We start from the raw sequence: 5,678 nt of genomic DNA on the forward strand, positions 1-5,678 counted from the left end.
AGGCTTCATTTAGACTGGTGCATCGGAACAAAGTGGCAACGTGCCTCAATGTCTATCATCCAGTAACAAATCAATCCACAGAGATGAAGTACTTTGAAAGGTTGGTGTTGAAATATATCAACCTCTGCCTGAGAAGCAATTTGGATCCACTCTAATTTGCCGAGCAGAGCAACAGGTCCACATCAGATGCCATTTCATTGGCTCCTCTCAACCCTAAAGCATCTGGACAGTAAAGGTGTATACATCAGGATGCTCTTCATTGACTACAGCTCAGCATTCATTTCCGTCATCCCCTCAAAACTCATCAATAAGCTTGAAGCCCTCGGCCTCAATACCTACTTCTGCAACTGGATTCCTGATTTTCTCACTTGCAGGCCCCAGTCAGCTGAGATTGGCAACAACATCTCCTCCACGATCTCCATCAGTACAGGTACACCACAAGGCTGTGTGCTTAGCCCCCTGCTCTACTGGATTTACACTTCTGACTGTGTGGCTGAGTACAGCTCCAAAGCCACATTCAAGTTTGCTGATGATATCACGGCTAGACCAAATCAAAGTGGTGACAAATCAGCATTTCGGAGTGATATTGATATTCTGGCTGAGTGTTGCCGTAACAACAGCTTCTCACTGAATGTCAGCAGGACAAAGGAGCTGGTTATTGACTTTAGGTGAAGGAAACCAGAGGTGCATGAGCCAGTCCTCATCAGATGTGGAGAGGGTCTGCAACTTTAAATTCTTTAAACTTTAGATAACCTGTCCTGGGCCCAACATGTATGTGCAATTATGAATAAAGCACAGCAGTGCCTCTACTTCTTTGCAGTTTGCAAAGATTAGGCATGACATCTAAATCTTTGACAAACCTCCATGAATGTGCAGCGGAGAGCGTATTGACTGGCTGCATCACAGACTGGCATGGAAACACCAATGCCCTTGAATGGAAAATCCAACAAAACTTGGTGGATATGTCCCAGTCCATCACGGGTAAAGCCCTCCCCACCATTGAGCACATCTATACGAAAGATTAATGCAGGAAGGCAGCATCCATCATCAGAGATTCCCACCACCCAGATGTGCTCCCTGCTCACTGCTGCCATCAGGAAGAAGGTACAGGAACCTCAGGAGTCACACCACCAGGGTCAGGAAGAGTTATTACCCCTCAGCCATTAAGCTACTGAACCAGAGGGGATAACTTCACTCAACCTCACTTGCCCCATCACTGAAATGTTCCCATAACCTGTGGACTCACTTTCAAGGAATCTTCATCCCATGTGTGTAGTCATCTTTGTCAGCCACTTACCTGTAATCTTTAAATCACATGATATTATAGCATTACCAACTTCCAACATGTAATTTCATAAAAACATTGTTTGCCATAATACATGCATCAGTCAAACATGGAGCTGAAGAAAAGAACGAGAAGACCTTAGGACGGGTATCTAAAATCTATATCAAAATATTGTGCACATTGGAATAGCCAGAAAGGTAGGCTTGAGGATTCTTCTGAACACCAATGGATAAGGAACTGAAGGAAGTCAATTTCAAATGCAGAATTAGCAGTAGATTTGAGATCAAGTGCTGATATTTCTGTGCAAAATCATGTATCAAAACTAGGGCTTATTTATCATATTGCTTATAATATGTGTTTAGCAATAAACTTTAAACTCTCTCTGGCCCTATTCTTTGTATGCCTTTGCAGTTAGTTATGGGTGTGTTTTCAGAATTAGAATCAGAATCAGATTTAATATCATCGGCATATGCTGTGAAATTTGTTAACTTTGCTGCAGCAATACAATGAAATACAGTACATGATAAATAAATATAGAGAAAATACTGAGTTACATATATATGTATATATAGAATATTTAAGTTAAATTAAGTAGTGGAAGATAACAGAAATAAAAAAGTAGTGAGGAAGTGTTTATGGATTCAATGTCTATTTAGAAATCAGATGTCTGAGGGGCAGAAGCTGTTCCTGAATTGCTGAGTTAGTGCCTTCAGGCTCCTGTACCTCCTTCCCCATATTAACAGTATGAAGAGGTCATATCCTGGGTGGTTCAGCAAATTCTGAGCTGGAATTTTTCATCTGAAAGCAGAAGACAGCAAACTGGTATTTCCAAGCTTGAACCAGCACAGGGGAGCTTCCCTGGTCCGATACATTTCCATTTGCCTTTGTCCAAGAATCAAAGAGCAAGCATATTCTGTCAGGTATAAATCTCAAAATTGAATTGTTTATCGGTGCAAAACACGGTGAGTAAATTAATTTACACACAAAATGCTGGTGGAAGGCAGCAGACCAGGCAGCATCCACAGCAAGAGGTACAGTCGACGTTTCGGGTCGGGACGTTCGTCAGCATTTTGTGTGTGTTGCTTGAATTTCCAGCATCTGTAGATTTCCTCCTGTTTGTGAGTAAATTAATTTGATGATTTTTAAAGGAACTGTGTTTATATGCATCTGAAAAAATATCTATTTCTTTCCAATGATTATCTATGCTTTTCCAGATTTTACACAATGCCACAGTCAATTGAAGACAAAATTAAATCTGTTAACTCCACCAGATGTGTGGGGATTCAAATCTGGAACAAAAGCTCGATCAAAATTTTAACTAGTCCTGAGTAAGTAAGCTTCTGTGTACTTCTTTCTTTGTTTTGCAATAGAGAAGTTCAAAGTATTTTATTCAATTAAATAGTTCTGATGCATTATTGTGATTAAATCTAGAGCTATCATTCTTTGTCCAAGGAAGAGTAAAGAGAATTTGTCCTAATACCATCTCGTGTGGCAATGTGTCCAGCTTTATTTCAGAACTGTTTTGGAATGTTTTCACTTTATTGAGAGTATTCCCACTTTTAAATACAAGGTGTTTTAGCTTGCGTGTCTTTATGTCAGATATGTGAAGATGGTGATTTTTCTACATATAAAGGAAGAAGCGATGTGACATCTAAAGAATGATTAGAAATGGTGTGCCTCACAAGATTTGTCTCTTGCAGGATCTACATTCACAGCGGCAAAGTACACACGTCACCTACCTGCTCCATTAACCAGGGAGAGAAAGGAGTGTGCGTCTTCAAAAAGCGTTCTTACTCATTGTGGGGCGCTGTCGGGGTGCTGAGCTACTGTTTTGGTAACACCCAGATCTCCCTGCTGGTTTCCAACCCTTACAACTACAAGATGTACAGCATTGAGTATGCTGTGTATGTCCCCGACAAAATCACGCCGACTGACTACAATTTATATAAAAAAATGTACAACGATCTAAATCAATCGGATTCCTTTTTCAAGGCATCATTGGGAAAGGATAACTCATGCCAGACGTTCAAAATAGGTGACATACATTTTTCAACCTCTATCTCTAATAAGCATAAAGCTATTCTCAAAATGGATATCAGAGAAAAATAAGTTAACTCTCTGTTAAAGCTGTAACAGTTAGTGACGGTTACACATCTCAGCATAGTGAAGCCACTTTACCAGTGTTACCGACAATTTCATTCGATCACCGCAGCTTTCATATCATCTTTAATCTTTTTGTTATTGTTTCTCGTTTCTTTCTTTAATGTAATGTACTAATATGACTGCAGTGGCAAAAGCCAAAAATTCATTCAGTTTCTATTAACTCAATGCTTGAAAAGTAAATATTTTAATTTCTTCTGTTATGAAGAACAGTTTAAGGTTTATTGGTAACTTGACAGCTTATAATCACATTTCCAACAATAAGGAAACAATGTTCCAACTGTACTGTTTGTTTTATTTTTGCTTAATGATTTATATAAAATTCACAGAAAGAACTTTTTGATACCACACCGATGAAACCATTCAGCTCACACAAAAGAGACTGTACTATGTGGTAGGAATAAAGGATTGGCTAGTGAATTCAATTTTCTGTGTATTTTCTGTATCAATGACAGGCACTACACTGTAATACAAAGTCCAAGGGTTGTTTTGCTCTGAACTGGAGATATCTTTCAATGTTATTCCACTGAAGGTAGAAGTGGGAGATGTAGATCAGCTTTGGAATTAAGCACGGTTTAGATGCATGTCGAAGAAACTGTCATCATCGATAATAAATTAAAGAGACTGAGCCCAGACAGACGCACTCTTATGACTCAAACATATATTTTTATTTTACAAGGAGAAAAGTATGGCCCCTGTCACCCACACAGTTCTGAAGTCCGAACAAAAAACTGCTATTTTTATACAGAATAGGCTTATTGGATATGGATGACTGTAAATTGTATATGTTTGAATTCTTTACTTGTAAGATCAATAGCCATTCACAATAGAGGTGTTAAAGTCAATCGAAACTTCAAGCAGACAGGTGATGACATTTTGAAGTCAGTAAAGATAATTGGGCCTTCGTTGTTGGGTAAGTTTCACATCCTTCTATTATTCCTACCTCATCTGTTTTCAGCACCCCTTAAACGTGTAAGGGGACGGAATGTTTTAGGCAGATCTTTCTGGAAAAGGTTCACTACAGAGGCATCACTTGTCTGGCTTGAGTACATACTGTCACAGTCGATCTCCTCTGTAATGAAGCAGTGGTGTCTCCAGTGTTCTCACTTGCCTGTAACTGCCCCAGGCTATCGTTGGCTTTACTGCAACTTCCACACATTGTCAGAACAATTAATTCAATAAAATTAAAGAGTATTTTCTGAATGGCATTGTAATTATCATGTCAGATAGTGATTGATTAAAGGGTCACAGGTCTGATGGTGAATGGAGATATGAAGTGCCGTTGTGTATTACACTGTTGTCATACATAAAGGTGCCTGGTGAGGGTTCTGTGATTAACAAAGCCAAGCAATAACTAAATATATATAACAGTTGTTACAGTGACTGGCAATGCCAACTATACTGGTAAATGGAAATAACTTGTGTCATGATGATTGTATTAGCTGAAATTGGCGTATGTAGTGTTCATTGAACAATTCTGAAAGGAGATGGTATATTTTATCATCATAGTGGAAGTTAGGGAACGTGTGTCAGTGAATGGATCTGTTACTTGTTAATATCACTGGGACAATGTTTGTGCGCTGACAGTATTATTCTATGGTGATTGGAGATGAAATGTACAAAGGGGATTGAAGCTGGCATATCTCAGAATGTTTACATTACCACACGTAATGGTGACTGAAATGCACAACAAACAGGCAACTGGAAATACAGCAGACTGGGATGATGATAATGACGTGTACAATAGTGACTGTATATGGCAAGCGATGCAGTTGCTATGATGACCGGCCATATATTTACATTATGTGTGGTACCGATTGCTGATGGTACAGTACTGTATGACAGTTTTAGGCACAGATACAGTATATAGCTAGGGTGTATAAGACTTTTGCACAATACTGTATTTGTCAACGTGGAGCGGAGAGTGAGTGTAAATCTGGCAGGAGCAAGGGATGTTGGGAATGGCGAGGATGGCACTGTGGGAGGTGTGTGGGACAGGTAGTGGAGAAGGAATGCCAGGGGCGGGGGTGGTGCGGGTGCAGACACACCAAGCCTTGAGACACCAGGCAAGGTCACTCAATTCCAAACAATTGGTTTATTGTTCATTACAGAATGTCTCTCTGGTGGTTCCCACTGCCTCCCTCTCCCTTTCCCTTTTCCTAACCATGAATCCCCTCAACCTACCCTGTTCCCATCGCAGTCAACAATAGAGAACGCATCAGATAATTCTCCA

The 5,678-nt window shown here is 39.8% G+C and overlaps 1 long non-coding RNA gene across 2 annotated transcripts; it reads left to right on the plus strand.

Annotated features, from left to right (window-relative positions):
• Window positions 1–2,087: 2,087 nt before the first annotated feature.
• On the plus strand, window positions 2,088–3,728 carry LOC140194694 (uncharacterized). Of its 2 annotated transcripts, none has more exons than XR_011885266.1 (3): window positions 2,088–2,247; window positions 2,500–2,613; window positions 2,986–3,728. It is a non-coding gene; the product is annotated as an uncharacterized lncRNA (long non-coding RNA). The 2 variants fall into 2 exon arrangements; XR_011885267.1 differs by having other exon boundaries at window positions 2,088–2,205.
• Window positions 3,729–5,678: the final 1,950 nt, after the last annotated feature.

Source organism: Mobula birostris, chromosome 3, assembly GCF_030028105.1.
Source record: "Mobula birostris isolate sMobBir1 chromosome 3, sMobBir1.hap1, whole genome shotgun sequence".
Classification (NCBI taxonomy): Eukaryota; Metazoa; Chordata; class Chondrichthyes; order Myliobatiformes; family Myliobatidae; genus Mobula; species Mobula birostris.